The 23,496-nt window shown below is 33.6% G+C and overlaps 2 protein-coding genes and 1 non-coding gene across 4 annotated transcripts in view; 1 reads left to right on the forward strand and 2 right to left on the reverse strand.

The window, feature by feature from the left end:
- The window catches only part of LOC149418660 (uncharacterized), a 241,522-nt gene that overhangs the window by 148,073 nt on the left and 69,953 nt on the right, over positions 1 to 23,496 (reverse strand). The window lies entirely within an intron of this gene.
- LOC149418662 (carbohydrate sulfotransferase 11-like) overlaps positions 1 to 23,496 on the forward strand; it is a 190,196-nt gene that overhangs the window by 123,092 nt on the left and 43,608 nt on the right. The gene's annotated exons all lie outside the window — the stretch shown is intronic.
- TRNAP-GGG (transfer RNA proline (anticodon GGG)) lies at positions 2,168 to 2,241 on the reverse strand. Its single transcript has one exon. It is a non-coding gene; the product is annotated as a tRNA-Pro (tRNA).

Genomic DNA, 23,496 nt, shown 5'->3' on the forward strand with positions numbered 1-23,496 from the left:
AATTAAAATAATATATAGTATATTTGCGGCTCGTTCCAGAGTGGAAGATACTACCAGTATCGCCCTGGTGTAAGACCACCATTCAGAATTGAAACGTTGCTCCAAATGGCTTTAGCCGTGTTTAGTGACTAGATCTGAATAGCCAGGTACTTCCCCACCTTCCTCTTTCCCTTCCCCGCTTACCTTCAGCCTCACAACATCCCCCAATTGGGGATGCCATAGTCTCACTGGCTCCAGACGGGAGCAGTTGGGACTCTTGTGAGGTATTCACTATAAAAAAAAAATTAAAAAAAGACTTTATATCACTGTTTAAAGGTGTGTTGAATTAATATCTACTTGTCACTGTGTTGAGTTATCATGGAACCTATTTATTTATATGTTTTATACGCCCACGTGGGCACAAACAATAAGTAGAAAATAATTCAGTGAAACAATAATCAAAAGTAATATTTTCTTTTAAAATTATGTTGAACCCATGCGGAAGAAAGGTATTATGCAAACATTAATTATTATTATTTCTGAGATATGTTATTATAGCCTTCTTTTAACTGTATTATTTATTATATAATATAGTTACAAGCAAGAGTATCTAAATGACTCATTCCTGATATTATTGTATTAAAAATAATTTTCGATAGAGTTGTTCTATTTGGTATGTTGAAGGTGATTAGACTAATAAGTACATTTTTTTGCTTATTGCCTGACAAAGGCACATTTGTGCCTACACAGGCTGGCATGAGATAAACAAGCAATGTTTCATCCAATACTCATTTATTTAAAAAAAAAACAATAATTATTCACCGTTTACGACAGAATGTCATTTTCAGAAACAGTAATTTTAACAATGACCTCTGAAAGTGTGGCGGACAGGCGAAACTGGGAAAATGAGAGATCAGGTGCTGTTGGCGTTGAATTACCTAACTAATTTCACCTCCGGGATTAGCAACGGCCAAACTCGTTCATAAATTATAGATTTACCCCAATTTCCCCAATTTGTGTGACCAACGGATTCGTATCGCCTCGCATGCCTTATTTACCTGCAGGTTGCGGGGTTACTTTATCGCCGATGAATATTTGATTAATCCGTGTTTTTCGTGCATAATTTATGTGGCATAGCCCCGATTGGCTCTTTTGCCCCGGTCGCCTGTGTTAATACGCAAGTCAGAATGAACGGAATCATACAAATACGGAATAACTATGTTAAGAAAAAATAAAAAATCAGCTAAATTATCACACTAACTGAAGAGTTTTTCGGAATCAGATGTAGTAGACAGTAATTTTTCACTTACTTTGAACGTCAAATGTTCAAAGTAAGTATTTCAGTTCTATCAAGCAACTAACAAGAGGGTCGCAGAGGGCCTGGTAGGAGACAAATGTCTTGGCTGCGAAATATACGAGAGTGGACCGGCATTAGAAGTGTGGAGGAGCTATTCCGGGCAGCGCAAGACAAAGAGACATTTTCAAGTGTGATCGCCAACGTCGGGGGGACCTGATACGGCACATAAATAAGAAGCAACTAACCTATAGTGATATAATAACATAACTTGAATAGGACTTTCACAGAATCCGAAAATGAACGTTGAAATTTTCATGATTTTTTTAAATTCTCCGTAAGAACCCGTCCTAATTGATTTTTAATTGACTTCTTTCAGCCAGATTTTTTTTTTTGATTTGGACTCATTAAACTTTTCTATTCGTTTTGAATCAGGGGGATGGATGTTGTGAAGTTTTTTTTTCAAAATAATTGTAGTTTCTTTGGCCGAATGTGGTTTTATAACTTGGAATATTTTTTATGTCATTTTGTGTCGATCTATATTTTAGGCACATATTTGTTGTACATTTGGTACCTTAAAACTGTTGAAAATTTCAATCGAAGGCGTTCTTGTGGGTACTTTCAGTATGGTCTTAACGATTCCTTTTTGAATTGTATTCAGGTTATGTATGTACTTTACAGCAGATCCCCATCGTGTAAGAAGACTTTTATTCATATCCTTTTTACTTACCATATTTCTAAATATTATAAAACAAAGATTATTTTTTATTGATAAACCAACGTTTATAAGACAAGGTTTTATGCATAGCATAAAGGATAACAAATAATTATAAGCAATAATTAGTCATCCGAAATACTAATACAAATTGAAAATATCTCCCGAGTAAAAATAAATGCCGCCAACGGGAATTGAACCCGTGCCTTCTGATGCCCGGTCAGGTGCTCTGTATCCACTGAGCTATGTCGGCTTATTTCCAACCCGCCAAATGATTCAATATGTACTAGTACCTCAATCAACCAGGTGTTTTCAGATGAAAAAATATAATAAGCAGTAATTGTTGATTGACGTACTTAGCATATTTTAAGACTCCAAATTTTAAACATCTAGATATAGATGGGTTACTTTCGTAAGCGCCGCCCGTCCTTTCCATACAATAAGAAAAGCGAATGTCCCATTATTTAAGGCGATGCACTACGTAGTAATGCAAAATCATGTGTTTTTGGTTTGAAAATTTAATCGCCTAGAAATATTTCAGACGCTTTAAATAAATACCGCGAATAGAATACATCTTGGCCTTTGAAATAATCGAGTTTTTTTTACACAAGTCTTTTTATAAGCCCAGAAAAAAATAATTTATAAGGCCTATCAAAACTGCTTTAAAGTTCAAAATTTCCTACTTACGAACCCATTTTCAGCTATGGTTTTATTGTATAATTTGGAAAATTAAGTAATTTATAAAATTATAGGAAAACATTTAAATATTTATGCCTGAACATCAAAAAAATAAAATAAAAGACACTTTTTGGCCATGTTTTTTTCTTGCCTAAATCATAAAAGCTGGATGGTGTTAAGCGGGAATATAAGCCTTATCGCCATCTACGTAAGGAGTGTTATTGATGAAGGCTCGATTAAAAATATTACGCGATGTATTGCATCGCCTTAAGAAAAAAAGTGGGTGTGTCAAGCCTACGCAAGACAGAAGTGAAACTTCTAGTTTCAGCTGATGCTTGGCGTGGCGCAGTTCGCTGGTGTCTGAGAGAGAGGAAAGAAGAGAAGAGAGAGAACGTTCGTGAGCGGCTCCCCCACCTCAACAAGGTTTCACTTCAAAAATGCCACAGCCGAGAATCGAACCTCGCTTAACTGATTGAAAGCCAACCACGCTGAGCACCAACTGTAAGCAAAGCCGCATAAATTGATTATATTATGTAGGTTCTGAAAATATGAGAGCTTGTTATGTTTTATAATGTTACCTACATCACACCCAAAATATAATATATTTTTAAAAATAATGTACAATGTACAGAAATAGAATCCCACACAAGATCGCGTAGTGCGCTCTAGCGAACGGATATTTTATCAGAGGGAGATAGTTTTAATTTTTTTTTCTGTAAATTATTACATATTATCAAAATAAATAAATTAATTAAATAAATGTAATACAATTATCATAATATACGGATTAGATAATAATTTTAATCCAACACAATAACGCAAAGCGCGCTCTAGCGGAGTAATGTTTTATCACAGTGAGATAAGTGTTTTTATTATTTTGCAATATTATTTTCTTTTAAAAAATGTTCTGACCTACTAAAAAATAAGATATTGAATGAAAAAGGCGTTAAAAACAAAAAAATAATGTGCGATGGCCGAGAATCGAACTCGGATCAACTGCTTGGAAGGCATCTATGCTGACCATTACACCACCAACGCCAGTTGTCGGGATGAGCTAAGAAGCATTTATATGTTACTTCAAAACTTTGACTAGATCAAATGAACTTTAATCGGTGGTCCCGCATTTTCGTTTCGGTCATGAGTCGGTTTTACTCCGGTCCTCGAAATTGCATGACGCGCGTAAAGAAGTTTCACTTCAAAAACTTAAAATTTTCATACTATCGAGAAAAAAATACAATTTTCAAAGAAGTTTTCCGGCCTGTAAGGAATATCGTAAAAGATATCCACGAATTTAAATTCAAATACTGTCTCTTTTCCGATCCTTCTAGCTTCTGACTTCTGACCTATGTGTATGTACTGAAGGTAATAACCGGTTATCTCTTTCGGACAATCCTGTAAACGGCTTTGGCACACCGTTCATATCATCCGATTACGTTCAAAACGGAAAAGGTTCGGCGATTTCCGGTAAATCAAAAATAATCCTTTATTTCGGACGGATAAAAAATCAACGAAAAAAATATACCGTATCAAATCAACCCCTTTATTTCAGTGACAAAATTGAAAGAATCACTGATATTTTGGCGTAAAAAATAAACATTCTAATAATCTTTAATGTTTCAATTGAATAGCATACCAAATCGAATATTCCTCGGTGTGTGTATCTTTTTTAAAGTTTATCTTCTATTAAATTCGCTACAATTATATCTCCCAACCATGAAATAACTTATAAGCAATATAATATAATATATTAGTCGCCTGAAATATCAATACAAATTCAAAATATCTCCCGAGTAAAATTAATACCGCCGACGGGAATTGAACCCGCACCTTCTGATGTCCGGTCAGATGCTCTGGACCACTGAGCCACGTCGACTTATTTCCAACACGCCAAATAATTCAATATGTACTAGTACTTCAATCAATAATTACTGCTTACTATATTTTTTCACCTGTAAACAGCCAACTTTATTTGGGCGATGAATCATTGCTTACAATAATTTGTTATCCTTTGTGCTATGCATAAAACCTTGTCTTATAAACATTAGTTTATCATTAAACAAATAATGAAATAACTTATTTTGCCTTTTTTCAAAATAAGTTATTTCATTTATATCAGTGAAGAAGAAGTAATACTAATAAATCTCAACGAATTATAAAACAGAAGAAGAATAAACAAATAAAAATTAAACGGTCTCAACTGGGGATAGAACCCAGGATATCTGTATTACCGGGGCGACGTCTCTAACTCGCCCATCGGGACTTAATTATTATTATGGTTCCATGATAACTCAACAGAGTGACAATTCAACACACTTTTAAAAAGTGATATAAAGTCATTAGAAACGATGAAAAAAAAATAACCTAACCTAACCTAATTAAGTAGGTTAGGTTCGGTTAATTTTAAACAGTTAATAAAGTTTTTGTTTTATCACTTTCCATGACTTTATATAACTTTTTAAAGATGTGATGAATTATCATTGTGATGATTTATCTGGTCACCATTATATATTACCTATTTTTTTCTTTGTTAGGAATGTTTAGACCACCAATCTAGGCACATGCCCGTGTTGTGATGGTTGAAAATTATTATCTAGGTTTCAAATAAATTCTTTGAAACTGTGATTTATTTAAAAAGATAGCAGCCAAAATATGGGAAAAAGTAATTGAAGAAAATATTGTGAATTCTGAATTTGAAATTTGAAATCGACTTTATTGACGTAAAATAATTAGGTCCCAATGGCTGAGTGGTTGTTGGTTAGAGGCGTTGTCCCGGCAAGACATAGATCCTGGGTTCGATTCCCAGTTAAGAACGTTAAAATTTTATTTTTCTATGTCCTGTTCTGTTTCATACATCGCTCCTACAGAAATATTTCTTACCAGCTCGTACAGAAATATTTCATACCAGCTCCTACAGAAATATTTCATACCAGCTCGTACAGAAAACTCGCTTACCAGCTCGTACATAAATATTTCATACCAGCTCCTACAGAAATATTTCATACCAGCTCCTACAGAAATATTTCATACCAGCTCGTACAGAAATATTTCATACCAATTCCTACAGAAATATATCATACCAGCTCCTACAGAAATATTTCATACCAGCTCCTACAGAAATATTTCATACCAGCTCGTACAGAAATACTTCATACCAATTCCTACAGAAATATATCATACCAGCTCCTACAGAAATATTTCATACCAGCTCCTACAGAAATATTTTATTCCATCTCGTACAGAAATATTTCATACCAGCTCCTGCAGAATTATTTCATACCAGCTCCTACAGAAATATTTCATTCCAGCTCGTACAGAAATATTTCATACCAGCCCCTACAAAAATATATCATACCAGACCGTACAGAAATATTTCAGCTCGTACAGAAATATTTCAACTCGTACAGAAATATTTCATACCATCTCCTATAGAAATTTTTCATACCAGCTCGTAAAGAAATATTTCAGTGACAGAATCGCCGATTTTTAGACACAAAATGTAAACATTCAAATGGATAATAATGTTAAATATTCCAATAAAAACGCGTAAAAACTCGAATAATCCTCGATATTTTGGTGAAGAACAGCGAAAAAATTTAAATTCTATCGTTGAATTATACAACTCGGGCTAGTCCTTGAAATTCATATTTCCATCAATATCCCAATTCCTGGGTTATTTCTAGTTCCGATGATTTTTTACGCAGATCCGTGTACACGAGTGAATATTCCGCCGATAAAACGTGATTGACGTGTCCTAAAAAACTTTCGCATCGGAGATTTCAATTTGAAGTTGAATTTTACCGAGAAGAGCCAACATTTTTGTCGAGGCCGCAAAAAAAAACGCCTTTCACTGTGGCAATTTGAGCTTTTCTGTTTATTCGGAATTACAATGTTTTCACCGAATGTCAAGTGAGAGGACTGGAAAATTCATTTTTATAAATTGCAATACTAAAACTGGTTGTTTGCTAGTTAGTAAACAAAAGACGTAAAATAAAAACTAAATTTCACAGAAAAAAAATTTCCCGCAGCAAATTTTAAGTTCCGTTGCTTTTACCTGTCGGCTTTTCAAATATTCACAGAGTCAAAATGTTAAAAAGTTTTCGTTTGCACAAAATAATTCATGAAATGAACGAAGAATTTAAATGAGAGATGATTGACTTTCGAAATTTTGTATCCCTTCTATGTAGTTTCGTCCAAAAATTCAATATAACTTTTTTCGAGGGCCATTAAATATATTTTGTAGAACGACGGATCGACCTCCTCAAACAACAAATTTTTGCATTGTCTTCGAGATTATTTGAAAATTATTTTCCACACAACCATTTTTTTAAGAGTTGCTAACAAATAGAAGCTGCATGGATTCAAATCTCTTAAATAAGACGAATGAGACAATAACTCGCAGTCAAATTCGTGCATTTTGATCATTGTAACAAACGCTTTAAGAAGAAGATACAATCCAAAAATGTGTATATTCTTGGTATACCTTATATTGTAGGTAATAGGCATTAAAATCGCTTGACAAACGGAGTCTACAAACGTTCGATTTCAAGCATAAAACTGGTTTTTATTTATTTTATAAATAATTTTATAAGAAAGCAAAAAAGTTAATCAAGTGAAACTGTCACAGATAATTTTAGCTATAATACTGTATTTTTTAAAGTTGTTTCTTTCACGCGTTCACACATTTCTATTGAAAAAATATTTTTTTTAGTAGTTTACATTTATATTTTTTATTGAGTTTATTTATTACTCAAGCGAAACGATAGGAAAACCTTCAATGTCTCTAAAGCATATTTTTTGGTATTCATAATGTACACCAATTCGTTATAAAGATTAATCAGATGGAAGAGCACCCTTTCATAGCCAAATAGCCAATTTCACTTTGATTTCAAAGCAAAGTTTTTCTACAAGCCTCACAAGAAACTAACCCACCTCCAAATAGTCTCTATATCGATGACAATGCATTCTATAAACTTTTGGTGGCAATCACGCATTTCTCTGAAATTGAATGACATTACAGCAGTTAATATATGAATTGTATGTCGGTCCCACCCAATCAGGATTTGGCTCAGTTATTAGCGCGGTTGACTCCAGTCTCTAGGAAGGAAGGATCAATCGTCAGTCAAACCAAAAAAAAAGTAAAACGTTGTCGAAATCGAAGCGACTTATGGATCTGAGTAGCATTTAAAGAAACACTGTAACGTTTTTGATACGTATAACATGTTAAATAACAGAGTGTGTTTTTTATAATTTTCGGAGAATACATATAATAATAGAGATTTGTTTTCTATCTAGGGAATTTCATTTAATTACTTTTTCAACTCGGCATTTGAACAGAGATTATATTTTTAAGAGCTTAAAAAGTTAAAATGTTGAAGGGAAGCATGTTAAATTACGTCGGAAGAAATTCGGAATGCGGGATCGTTAATACTCTGCAAACCCCCGTATGCATCGTGAAGCAGCGTATTTTCTTATAAAATAAGATTAAGACAAGGTGGTTGGTTCCCGCATTTAGCGTGTATCCGCTTCCCGACATCAATCCTCGCTAACGAGGTGACATTGATCTGCTTCCCTTCGCGCTGGAGCTTGTGGGAAGATAGGGGGTGGTGACTGGTGGGAGACCTGCTTTGCACAGTAGTCATTCTGAACTCCGTGTCATAAAGGATTCTCTTAGAAGTAGCATCATAACATAACGCAGGGACAACTTCAAACACTATGACAATGTAAAATTCAGTGATGAATTGGTTATTTACGGGAGGCCCAAAGATATTAGAAGAACGAGATGTGCTATGAGCAGTTCGTACTGTGTGGAATTGTTTTGCAGAGTGTCGCCGGTTTTGTTCACCAATACTACTGCACACCTTCGCTTACGCTAAGGTAGCCGCACTAATACATAGAACAGATTTCTGTGCGTACACGTCCCGATACCGTTCAAAGTATCCTAATTAGGTAGTACTCCGCCTACGGTCCGACGGACAACATAGCATATCTCGTTCTTCTAATATCTTTGGGGAGGCCTATTAGAGCAGTCACCTTGTCAGGCTGGGGTACCAGAGTTCAAATCCTGGTAGCAAAAAGAAAATATATAAATTTACATAGCGCCGTTCAGTGATGCAATTACCTCAGAAGCGCTTATTTCTTTAAGTTTTGTTCCTATTTGCAAGATCGTTTCAATTCAAATCTCATAAGCCATCAAAAAGAAATATTTTTTAAATGGTTTTCTGAATAAGCTAAAAGCAGTGCGAACATAGCGTCGTCATGAAATTTGCACAGTTGTTTTTTCTGTTTTTGTTTTGGTCTAGAATTTCTAGGCAAACGCATTTATTTTTAACCTCGCTTTGAAATATCCATTTATCTATAAACAATAAGAGAAAGACGAGCGTATTTTTTCAACGCTTTTTCTAAACAGATATAACAGAAATTCTAGGCCAGCGCAACTATTTTCAATTTGCAGCATCATTTTCATCTCTCGACGTTATTTCCATCATAAGCTATGGAACTTTGAAATATCCGTGAATTTGTCAAAACCGATAAAAATTTCGTAAAATTTTCGTTCCACGATAACTCAACACAATGACAATTCAACACATCTTTAAAAATGATATAGTCATTAAAAGCGATGAAAAAAACTAACTTACGTTAACTATTTACCCTAGATTTTGTTTCATCACTTTTCATGACTTTAAATCATCTTATAAAGATGTGTTGAGTTGTCCGGTTATCGAAAATTAAAAAAATATTACATATAGTGTTAATATATAGGTACCTACTGATAAACAAAATCTACTATAGAGTAAATCTGTGTAACAAAAATACAGTGTGTGGCAAGCCTACGCACGACGGAAGTGAAACTTTTAGTATTCTTCTCTCTCTCTCTTTTCATTTCATTCTCTCTTTTTTTCTGTCTATTGACATATTTATAAGTAGCATGTGATAACAAAAATTAAAAGTTATAAAAATATGGGATTTGGGATTGGGTCCTGCATAACGAGTGTCGAACGCTCTGCCTCTAGACCGCGAGGAGAGATATCTCGCGCGACGAGAACCGCGTATACAACGTGTACTCCTCAATTGACTTGTCCCGCGCAAATTTTCGTTTTCAAACACGGCAAATGAATAATATCACATAACGTCTCGTTAACGCTTTATATAGGGTCGAATCGAAGATATATCGGCAGTGTGAAGTCATATCTGTCGTTTTTCAAAATATTTCAGTATATTTGTCCGTTTTGGAAAAGATCTATCGTGTTTTAACAGTCTCATGCCCGTATGGAGTCTGAATTTGAAAAACATGTCTAAATTTAAAAAAACTCACTTACGGCTGTGTTTTTTACTAAAAAGACTTGATTTGTAAGCTATATTTCGACCAAAATATCATATAGGTACCGACCGTTAATTCTAGCCAATTACTCGAGTGAACAGCTGCCGGTCTAGAGTCTCACTAAATGGATTTAGACATTTTGGGAGACTCTCGGTTAAAATTAATAAATTTATGTAATTTTTTACTACATTATTACAAATCATGTAGATACCTTCTTATATGTATGCCTGACAAAGTCGCAGCACGAGAACATTTTATCACTTTTCCTCGTTTTAAAAAAATCACAAAAAGAAAAAAAAATAGTTAAAGCGGGGATCGAACCTCGGTTCTTCACGACGACAGTCGGGCGCTCTGCCTCTAGACCGCGAAGCTGAGTTTGGAGAGTGACCTAAACTAGGTATATAATATTAGCTAGGCTCCTATAGCGAAATGATCACGGTTTTTCGTGACGGTCATGAGTCGGTTTTACTCCGGTCCTCGAAATTGCATGACGCGCGTAAAGAAGTTTCACTTCAAAAATCTTGTAGGTATATTGTGTTAACAAAATACTTAAATAAAACCCCAAAATGATAGTATGTGTCGCAGTTAAGGTTTTCCTGAAAAAAGCTGCTTGTAGGTTAGGTACTTTAAAGCCGCCTTTATCGCAACGACCCACTTGAGAAGACCGCCCGTGTGTGGAACTCCCGGACTGATAGTGTCGGGTTATTCCGGAAGTTAGCGAGGGAAATTGACTGAGAAATTTCCCGTCTGCGAGGCCTTTTACCGCGGGACTGCTATCTTTGGTACGGCGTGAACGGCGTTTATTAAGGTACCGATAATACGTTATTAACTTAGAGTACAAGTACAAAGTGTTCTATATTTAAATACACGGAGAAAACTTACTGATATAAAATATTGCTAATTTATTAAGAATCTCTTCGAATTATTCGTATTCCATATTCGTATCACAACGAATAAATTGTTAGGTCTCCTGTTAAAATTTTAGTAAAAAGGGAAATATATTATGGCGATGTCAACACGTGTTCATACACCTATATATTTGGAACGTACTAAAATTGTAACAGGAAACGGCCTGCAATCCTGTTTTTAAACGGATTTTAATAAATCCATCCATGTTTCATTTATCAATAATGACCTTCTAACATAAATATCAGTATATTTTTATTGTTAAGGTTAGTTTTATTAGTTTTAATTTTTCGGTTCTCTCGAAAACGCACAGAATCTGTGGTTTGTCCATAAATAAAATTTTTGTCTATGTGACTTCACCAGTCACCAAAAACCTATGTTTTATTTCAACAGGCACCGTATTTTGTACGGCTTGTGTATGCAAGAAATGCATACACAAGCAAATAAAATATTTTATCGGTGATTTAATCCAATATTGTATTTGTATGCCCTTCTTGGAGGAATTGAGTTTTTTTACGGATCAAACTGTTTAAATTTATTAAGGAATTTTGTTCTTAGGTACGACGATGTTTAAAGAAATAATGTTCTATATTCAAATACACGTATGAATCTACGACAGTAAACAATAGAATTTGGAACAAATTTATACGAATGACGTTTATTATATTAGCGTTAATGAAATAATGTTCGATATTTAAATACACGTATGAATCTACGACACTAAACAATAGAATTTGGAACATATATATACGAATGGCGTTTATTAAAGTAGGTGTTTATGACGAACTTGTACGAAGTTTAGATAAATAATGTTATGTATTCAAATATATGTTTGAAGAAATTTGAAAAATAGCGCCTGCATATAGTTAGAAAGGATCCTAAAAATAATGTTTCCTCTATTCACAAATATTGGAAAAAATATTTTAATATTTCTTGGCAACCTAAATTATGTGGCTTTATTTTCGACTGTCCATCAGAAATATGATTTAATGCGTGTCTATTTGTGTCCAATCAATGCGTCTCGGTGAATCTATTCCCCACCACCGCCTCCGGTCCGTCAATCTATCAATGACCGATGATTCGGGTCAACTGTCAACTGACCATCGCGCATCGGGAGCGGCGCGATGGGCTGACCTTCTGATTGGTCGCAATTGGAACATATGCATGACCTCGAAAGGCGGTCATGGGAATATTGATCTATGCACCTGGTTCTATGTAATATGTCATAATGGTTACATTATAATACATGATTTTTAGTTCATTTTTTATTTATTTATTATGATAAAAATAAAACGGTTATTTATATAGTCTAGGGCAAGGCTGCCCAACCCCAGGCCCGCGGGCCACAATGTGGCCCGCGAACGAATTATAAGTGGCCTGCGTGAACCGTTTTCAAAAAACCCGCCAATCCGCCAATTTCAAGTGTCGCGGGCCCGCGGTAAAACAAACAATGCAGCTTGCGCGCGGTCACCAGTGTTGCCAACGAAGGCGATTTATCGCTATTTAGGAACGAGAATCAGCGACGAAAAAATCAAACCTCTTGAACTTACTTTTTAAACAAAAATATACCGGTTTTTGATATTTTTTGCGTCTGAAATGGAATCTTGTAGCCACCCCCCCCCCCATGGAATTCGAAAAATTGTTGTGGGGAATCACATATGATGTTTTTGGGTGTGCGGAATTTTTCTCAGCGAAGTTCCGTAACAACCCCCCCCCCATGGAAATAGGAACCGTCAGTATTCAGTGGCCCGCCAGTGATTTTTAAATCGTCAATTTGGCCCAACTGTTAAAAAGGTTGGGCAGCCTTGGTCTAGGGTTATGGGCCTAGTAGACGAACACTTTCGAGCGTGCAAACTCGGTCATTTGGACAAATTGGCAATTGCCGAACACTGAATTAAAACAGGCAATTACTTTGGATTGGTTCCTGAATTCCCGAGAAGACCCAAAACGCATTGAACACGCCTAATTGCGGAGGCAATTTAAATCCACAAAAAATGATCTTTTTTATAAATAAAAATGCAAATGTTCGTTCGTACAAAACCTTAAATCTCCGAAAATTCTTCACCGATTGCTTTGACATTTTGATACAACGTTGCATTCAAATACGCGTGTGGTTTTATAGATGTCACCTGTGACACGTAAAACATATATATTTAGGCGCCGTCTGTTGACACGCGCTATTGTTTCTCTATCTGCACAGGCAGACTGAACCACAGCAACGCGTGGCGGGTTACAGCTATCCATTAAGTTCTCTTAATGGATTAGAGGAGAGGGGGCTAAGTTTAATAGTTTTTGGTATCCGGTACTTGACAGCTACACCAAAACTAAACGCCGAAAACCAAATAACGTCCCTAAGAGTATTGGCACAACACGAAATCACTTCTAAATGCATAAAACACACTTCCACACACATTCTACGCATCTGCACGGATGATGGACCGTGAAAATCTCAAAATTATTTTGTGGTTGTTTGCTGTTATCAATATTCTGACAGTCGTGACTGGAGACTAAAATATACCGTTAACTATAAATTTGCTGAGCAAACTGCTGAAATGATGTACAGAATTTATTATTATGTGGTGAAAACTCCACCTTCTATACAGCATCCATTATCTAAATACATTTTTAGAGATGTTTCGAGAACTACGAGTATTGTGCCTTAGTCTAGCATAAATATTTAATATAACTCGTCGAAAACTTACGCTGATCGACGGAACATCTAAAAATTTGTTTTATTTTGATTATATACGATAACTTGGGTCAGTAAGGTGAACCAACAGCTTGATTGGCACTTACATACTTTCAACCAAAACCTGAGAATAAATGCATACATTTTAGCTATTGTAATATATTATATCATGTATCTATACTATCATATAATATATTTCAATCAATACTAATCTAACCTAGTCTACATATAAGTTTTGAATGTATTTGTATCTCTAACTTTTTATATCCATCTAGAGTTTCTGTCAATTGTATATTTTCTGATGTTGCTGTTTTTAATTTACTTTATAATTGCTGTTTATAATTTACTTTATATTGTATATTTTATACCGTTGATATTAAAATAAATTACCTGTAATCAAGTTTTGATTACGAGTAAATCGAGTCCGGTTGGAATTTTTATGGACATATTTGAAAAAAAATCTGTCGCTATGGGGTTAATATCAGCTGTTTAATGTCTTTTAAAGTGCGTAGAAGCGTAGACCCGGCTCCAAAGTATTTTTAACCCTTCAATTGCTGAAAACACGGAAAAGATTATTTTGAAAATCGCCAGTTTCCTGCTTGTTCTACAAATTTCTGGACACCGTGCTCGGAGAAAAATGTGTAGGTATAGCTAATTTATTAAGAATCTCTTCAAAATATTGTTAGTCCGATTAAAAACGGGATTGCGGGCCTCAACGAATGAATTAGCAGGTTTCTTGATAAACTTTTTATAAATTACGAATTTATTATCACGATGTCAGAACACGTGTACATGAGAATCCGATATTTTCGCATTTCGTCGTGAAAATCAAGGCAATTACACGTGTTCCGACAGCGGAAATGAATGAACTTGTGTTGAAATTGATCAAATATCGACGTTCTTTCTTGTAAAGATGATCAATTTTACTAGCCTATCTGGGGCCGAAAGGTCATATGAAAATTAGCGAGATTAGTTTTCTTTAAATTCGGTGTAGATCTCAATTGTGATCAGTGCACGTATTTATTAATATAAGCCAGTAACGTTTTAATGAGACTTTCCTATTGAAAAGTTTACTATTTCGCAATTCATTGCATTGTTTATTTTTCATTTTCTAGTGATTAAAAAATACTAAAAAAATTATTTTATGTCGTGCCTACCTATTGATCGTTTAAAAATGTTGCAGACATCCTAACCGGCTTTGTTAGTATTTTTTCTAATATTTACATACGGTTCTTACAATCTATTTTGAATGTATTAATTGGTTCAGTTTTTTTATGGTTTCCGGCCGCGCATATAAAAATCGATGATCAATCCAATATTGTATTCGTTCGCCTTTTTTAAGACTTGTACTTCTATACAGACATAATTAGCAAAATACGTATTTTAATAAATTAATTAAAATAACGATATCTCTGAACGCGTAGATTATAACGAACGTCGCGTTTAAGGCGAAGCTTAATGCTAAATCACTATTTTGATTAATCTTTATAACGAATTGGTGTACATTATGAATACCAAAAAATATGCTTTAGATAAATTGAAGGTTTTCCTATCGTTTCGCTTGAGTAGAATACATATAAAAAAATAAATTACTCAATAAAAAATATAAATGTAAGCTACTAAAAAAAAATATTTTTTCAATAGAGATGTATAAACGCGTAAAATAAACAACTTTAAAAAAATACAGTATTAAAGCTGAGATTATCTGTGACAGTTTCACTTGATTAACTTTTTTGCTTTCTTATAAAATTATTTACAAAATAAATAAAAACCAGTTTTGTGCTTGAAATCGAACGTTTCTAGACTCCGTTTGTCAAGCGATTTTAATGCCTATTACCTACAATATAAGGTACACTAATAATGTACACATTTTTGGCTTGTAGCTTCCTCTAAACATTAAATCATATTAGTTCAATATATTTGTAAAATTGTTGGGTTGTGATGGTTTTATAGCACTTATAATTATATAAGTGATCATTATAGAAACAAGAACATTTGGTCTATTGCTGTTTGAAAAAATTGTAAAGTTTTCATTGTTAATTTTCAGTGAAGGGACTTTATTCTAGAAATAATCTGATAGTGCGATAATCATGTGGCTTATTTAAAATTATTTTTACTACATTTGTAAACCATATTGCTGTTACTAAAAGGCATTGGCCGTGAATTGTTTTCTTATTTTGGTGTTTGTAATCTGAATACTCCAGTCCATTAAAAACAGCTCTGCTTTATTTTTTAAAGATCTCGGGTACATAATATTATTTTCGTTTTGCATTTCAATTACGATCTATTACGCCTCCATCTGTCGATATAGTGTTAATTACCAGTAGTAGTTTATCGGGAGCGTGTAACAATATTGTTCCAAGGCGCTAATAGCTTTAAACAGCTCGCAAACATCATACCACTCTCCTTCTTCTTACTACATGCCACTTATTATTATAATGCACTGTATTTTTACTAGGGAATGTGAAATTACCGGTAAATCGGTAAAGATAATAAGAAATTAATACCGTTTTAACTGTTAATTAAAGTGTGGTTATTACGAATGTTGCATCAAAAACTGCAGCCAGTGATGTTTCCAATAGCAGATGTTTTAGTAAACAGTAAATACTATGCTAAACAACGATAATTCTTGACGTGATTGGACAGAGATGAGATGATGTGAGGATGAGTTGAAAGAATGTCAGATGACAGAAAACCAAAAATGATGACCAGGTTGCCTGAGAGGCATGCTGAAGAAAGGGTCGATAGACCGCGTAGGGTACGGCATGAAGCCAATGACTTGTTCTTCTTTCGTATGGTGGGGGTCAGAGGGGGACATCTAGGTCTACAAGCCAGTTTAGGGCCTCAGGCGTCGCCCTGTGGACCTCATTAATCCCGCCGGTGAATGAATGGAGCGGGAATTCACTGATCATATGGTCGGTGGTCTGCACCGCACCGAATTCACACATCGCCGACTCTTTAAAGCCCTACCTATGCATCATGTGGGCGCAGCGGCTGTGGGAGCACCTTATCCTATTGATGGCAGACCAGAGTTTACGAGGCAGTGAAAACCCAGGCTGTCTCTCAGTGGAGCCGTGTAGGAGACAGTCATTTAATTTTGCAACTCAAGTTTCCACCTATCTTCTGGATTAAGAGGTATTCGGAGAAGCATCTCCCCTTCCATCCAAAAAGAGAGACGACATCATCGTTCAAAGGTATCGCGTTTTTTGCAGCGTCTTCTTGTATTCCTCCAGTGTCGCATATCTTGCTTGATATTTGGCGGGGTTATGTTCGCAAGTACGGGGAGTTAAGGTAGAGGAGTAGATTTTAAATCGACGGGAATGACTTAGGGCTGAGGACTGAGGACTGGAGGTGAATGGTGAGAGACCTTACCCAGTGGAGAGCATTTATGAAGGAGATGAAACAGATAAAAGGAGAAATGAACCAAAGACTTAACTCCGATACTTTCGTAATCACGAGCGATAACCTTGAAGTATAATAAACCTAACCACAACGAATCTAGTCCAACAATTTTGCTTTCTTCTTGCCTTTATTTGTTCTTAAATTCCACATGACCACAACGGGAAGCGAGGATAGGTTAGGTTTCTCTTTCAGAATAGGAATTAAAATAATCCCTTCATTACTTCTCATCGTTTGGGCTGGATCTATGCAGATCGCTGACGGGAAAACTCACTCTGATACGCCAGTGGCTGAATTGTTGCAAAATACTTAAATCCTATTAGAATATTTCCCTCCAATTTTGCAATGAAATTAACACCCTCCCCGACCCATTACATTAAATTTATAGAAATCCCGGTAAAATAAGAAAAAAAAATCTGATAAAACAGCGATGCATGCCCTGTTTCGTACTGATGCGCTCCGGGGATTCTCTTGGAAGATAAATGAGACGTTAGCATGTACGGTGTAATTTAGATCAACTTGATAAAAAAATATCGAGACGTAGATTTTCCAGAGAAATGGGCAAAGTGAGTAAAATCACGTGGGGTTATTAACGAATGATATCTACCGGTCGGATGGAATATTTTAAGACATCGAACCAAATATTATTATCTCCAATAATTTTGGCGTTGAACTGTATCTAAGCATTAGTATATGTATCTTAGGATTAGTTTAAATGAATCTTAGTATTAGTTTATGTATTTTAGTATTACTTTAACTGTATATTAGTATTAGTTTATCTATCTTAGTATAAGTTTAACTGTATCTTATTATTGGTTTAATAGTATCTTAGTATTAGTTTATGTATCTTAGTATTAGTTTAACTATATTTTAGTGTTAGTTTACCTACCTTAGTATTAGTTTAATTGTATCTAGGTATTAGTATAACTATGGTATTACTTTAACGGCCCTCCTTACCAGCAGTCGAATTAAATGAAAGGATTGCGTAATATGTGATTAAAACAAGATTTAAGCTATAAATCGCTAAAAAAATCTGAAATACAATTCTGCCGGTTACACGACGAAATTACACATGCGTGAATTATACGTACCACACGGCAGAATTACATATGGACGAAATTACACGTGAAGAGAATTACACCAAACATGGTGTAGGTATATGACAAGTCCTGGGCTCCAAGTATTCTCAAAAAATCAAAAAGATACGAGGCGGTATATTGGAAAAAGTTTTAAAATTTCACGATTTTTTTTAAAAGACGTAATATGGTGTACAACCAGAATTACAAAAATCGGGCACGAAATCGTAGAGTACAAAATTCCAAATGAAATGAAAAACTAAATTGTATATTACATTATTGTATGTCCCTCATATGACGTGATCTTTGACCAATATGCAAGGGTACTATGTGTACACATCACTCTAGACTATACACGATTGATGTTTTCACGAAAATAACTGTGGCAGTGTCCGACACTGCCTATTTACAATATATATTTTTGACGTCTTAAAAGAAATGAAAAATTAAATTGTATATTACATTATTGTATGTTCCTCATATGACGTGATCTTTGACCAATATGCAAGGGTACTATGTGTACACATCACTCTAGACTATACACGATTGATGTTTTCACGAAAATAACTGTGGCAGTGTCCGACACTGCCTATTTACAATATATATTTTTGACGTCTTAAAAGAAATGAAAAACTAAATTGTATATTAAATTATTGCATGTCCCTCATATGACGTGATCTTTGACCTAAATGCAATGGTACTATGTACACATCAACCTAGACTATACACGATTGATGTTTTCACGAAAATAACTGTGGCAGTGTGCGACACTGTCTATTTAAAATATATGTTTTGACGTCTAAAAAGAAATAAAAAACTAAATAGTATATTAAATTATTGCATGTCCCTCATATGACGTGATCTTTGACCTATATGCAAGGGTGCCGCATACCGGTCGGTGGATCCACGTTAGAAAAAAATACATTCTTGCGGGTTCCATTCATAACTTCACGTGGGGAATATTCTGTACGACATGAATATTTCAATAGGCACGTAAAAACAAGCCCACGTTTTTCATATTACGAGATCTGCAATGCGTTTTATTTTATGTTTTATTTTTCCAGATTATTTTATCTCTGCTAAAAGAGATGTGAGATACCTACTCGAACACACAGTAACACTCTTTATCTCGCATGAGCAGGAACATAACCTTCGGTGAACTATTTTTTTAATATTTTTACGTAAGTCATTTTCAAAACGAGTTTCCCTAAGCCGAAAATTTTTGCGTCGGCATATGATATTTGAATTGTATAATAATAACAAAACTTATTTTTTATTTCAATTTTTTATTAAAAAATAAATTGAATAATAATTTTGGTGATTTTCTCAATTACCAAACTAGACTCATGCCCGTATCATGGTAGTCGTACATGAAGAACTAGGGAGATAATATTTTGTAGAAACAAATAATAATAAAAGACATATTGTGGAAAAAAGTTCATTGTATTCTATAAAACATAATAGAAAAAAGTTGATTGTATTCTATAAACCATAATAGAAAAAAGTTGATTGTATTCTATAAACCATAATAAAAATAAAAATCAAAATATTAAAATTAAAATAAAATCTATCAAAAAAAATTTATATATAAAGATGCAAAAGTCGGTCATTTTGAATACATGTAGGATAACAAAAGATTTTTTAAATATTTATGTTGAGGGATCAGTAGGATTTATAGGCCCTGTTAGAAGTTCTACCGAGCCGAACCCTCTGATATGAAAATATCTGGAGACGGTGAATTTTTTTCCCATTTGATATCTGGTGAGTTGACGTGTTGTTGTTCTTGTATTGTTTTGTATTTATTTTACTTATATAATGCACTTACATAGTGTTGATTGACTAGCTGATCATTTGTGGAAAAGTGAGTGGAAGGGTTTAGTTTTTCCTATGGGGAAGATTTAACCCGGACAACAAAATCGGAAGCATATAAAAAAAAAAATTAAAAAAAAAAAAAAAAAAAAAGACATATTGTGGAAAAAAGTATGGTATATAGTATCAATATGGCTTTTCCGGAAACTATAGAACATATTATATCGGGATGTTCTATATTAGCACCGTCCGAGTATACATTTAGGCACAGTCAAGTTTTAAAAATAATTCACCAAAATTTGGTAATTAAACATAACTTGATTGACTGCCGTAATATAGTACCATATTATGAATACGAACCAAATTCATTTTTAGAAAACGAATTTTATAAAATATATTATGATAAAACTATACTAACAGACCGAACGATTAGTCATAATAGACCCGATATAGTTTTACAAGACAAAATTAAAAAAATAACTTATATCATTGATGTCGCTATTCTAAATTCCTGTAATATTCAAAAATCTTTTAATGAAAAAATAAGAAAATACACAGATTTAGGAAATGAAATAAAAAGAATTTGGCGTTCTCAGACTATAAAAATATTACCATTCGTTATTTCGGCTACTGGCATTATACCTAGCTCTCTCATTAAAAATTTAGGCGTATTAGATCTATCAAAAAATTTATATATATAGATGCAAAAGTCGGTCATTTTGAATACATTTAGGATAACGAAAGATTTTTTTAATATTTATGTTGAGGGATCAGTAGGATTTATAGGCCCTGTTAGAAGTTCTACCGAGCCGAACCCTCTTATATGAAAATATCCGGAGTCGGTGAATTATTGTCCCATTTGATCTCTGGTGAGTTGACGTGTTGTTATTGTATTGTTTTGTATTTATTTTGCTTATATAATGCACTTACATAATGTTGATTGACTAGATGATCATTTGTGGAAAAGTGTGTAGAAGGGTTTAGTTTTTCCTATGGGGAAGATTTAACCCGGACAATAAAATCGGAAGTTTATTATATTATTTCGGCTACTGGCATATCTAACTCTCTCATTAAAAATTTAGGCGTATTAGATCTATCAAAAAATTTATATATAAAAAAGCAAAAATCAGTCATTTTAAATACATGTAGGATTACGAAAGATTTTTTTAATATTTATGTTGAGGGATCAGTAGGATTTATAGGCCATGTTAGGAGTTCTACCGAACCAAACCCTCTGATATGAAAATATCTGGAGTCGGTGAATTATTTTCCCATTTGATCTCTGGTGAGTTGACGTGTTGTTCTTGTATTGTTTTGTATTTATTATGCTTATATAATGCACCTGCATAATGTTGATTGACTAGATGATCATTTGTGGAAAAGTGTGTGGAAGGGTTTAGTTTTTCCTACGGGGAAGATTAAACCCGGACATAAAGTCGGAAATTTAAAAAAATATACATCTGAAATTATATCAATTATTTAATATCAACATTCTAAAGGTTAATCATGGCACGTACAATCTACAAGTGTACAGTTTACGGTCAAATTATCACATTTCCATTTCGTGATATTAAAAAAAAGAAACAACAAAATTATTTTTTTAATCGAAAATAAAGATTTAATTTATCAGACGTGTATGTGCGGATATAACAATATCAAGATTCAACAACTTGCCAAAGTCAAAATTCAAAGTCCTTGCCTCAGAACCATGGAAAACAGGAAAATATCTGTGTTTCCTATTATGATACGTGATCATATGTTACTATTACGACAATGTTTTTGATTACGAATAACGAATAAATATGTTAAGACTACTATTAAATTTTCGAATATAATTACGAATATGTTACGATTACGATAGCGTGTTTGATTACGATCATGAATTTGTTAAGACTACTAAATTTTTCGAATATAATTACGAATATGTTACGATTACGATAGCATTTTTGATTACGATAACGAATGTGAGATGACTACTAGGTATTAAGTTTTTTTAATATAATTACGAATACGTTACGATTACGTTAACGTTTTTAATTACGATTACGAATATGTTGCGACTACTATTAAGTTTTCGAATATGGTTACGAATATGTTACGATTACAAATACGTTACGATTACGAATACGTTTCGATTCCGAAAACGTTATGATTACGATTATGTTTATATTATTTTATGCAAAAAAATGTTTAGTTAATACATCTAATATAATAATACATATAATAATACATATCATATCATATATAATAATACATATCCTGACTGTTTAGTTAATACATTTGTTTGTATTATTTCACACGCCATGCTAGGTGAGTAAAGATTACAGATTGAATTTATACATAATATGATTGATAATACATAATAATTGTTATTTTACAATTCTGTTTGTTTTAAAAATATTTTATGAAATTTTTTTTTTTTTTTTTTTTTTTTATTAAATATCAAAAAAATATCGTTTTAACTTAAAACAGATTATATCAAATGTATACATTCATATCATGAGAGGTGTAATACAATAAAAATAAAAACAAAAAACAAAAAACAATTAAAGCGTATGCAGTTAGAAATAGTTTGTATTAGAGTCTAGTACAAACTATTTCTTTCAGCTAGCCAATTTTTCAACAAAAAATTTCTTCTTATATTTGTACATTTTTTGATTTCTGCAGGTAACATATTTAAACAATTTGGTATCATGTAGTCTAGCGTTCTTTGTCCATATTTGTTTACATGCTTTGGTACGATTAGTCCTTCATTTAATGTAAAACGAGTATTGTAATTGTGTTCCAGTCTATTTATGTACATAGGGCTATTTATGTGCTGAAAAATTATTTTATACCACATAATTGCTCTTACCGAGAGGATTTTCAGATTTTGATAAAGGTATGGAACATTATGCCTTTGTTCATATAAACTTTTATGAGCTAATAATTTAACAAGAGAATTTTGAAATGATAAAATTAAGTAAATTAAATAGGATATGAATATTATGAGGGATATGTTGCAGTTACGATTATTATTTGGAATATTATTGAGTGATTTTCCTGGAAATGATAACCTTTCTTTTTATTGCAGTAGTAAATAAAAATTGTACCTAATTTATTTTATGATCAGTTTACCGTGTAAAACGTTTTGATTAGTTGTTATATAATTGCATCTCTAAGCAATATTAGAAAGCGACAAAACAAAAACCATATAAAGACAATTTTACTATAAATCCGTGAAAGGTCCTTTATAAAAGACAATAAAACCCAGATTGTATTGGCAGATGCAGTAATATCTGTAGATTATTACGCCAACATGGGCTTGGGGCACCATGTGCCATTCGTTCCTACCAATTCTCTCTCAATTATTGCTTCTCTCCTTCCAATAATTATTGCTTCTTCCTACCACATTCGCCCCGGTTACAACTACCCTGAAGATTTACCCAATTTGCCCGATTTATTAATTGAACATTTACAAGTACGGTAATCTGAACCTTATTTACAGGGGAACTCAGATTTCACGATGACAACCGCAACAACAAGGCATAGAAAATATTATATTAATAAATCATATACTAATACTGTAAAGACTGAACGTGGGAAAAGAAGCATAGTCTATGAGGGTATACATATTTAAAATCTCATTCCCGA

The sequence above is a fragment of the Hesperophylax consimilis genome, chromosome 13, assembly GCF_061612785.1.
Source record: "Hesperophylax consimilis isolate HC1 chromosome 13, BYU_Hcon_1.0, whole genome shotgun sequence".
NCBI lineage: Eukaryota > Metazoa > Arthropoda > Insecta > Trichoptera > Limnephilidae > Hesperophylax > Hesperophylax consimilis.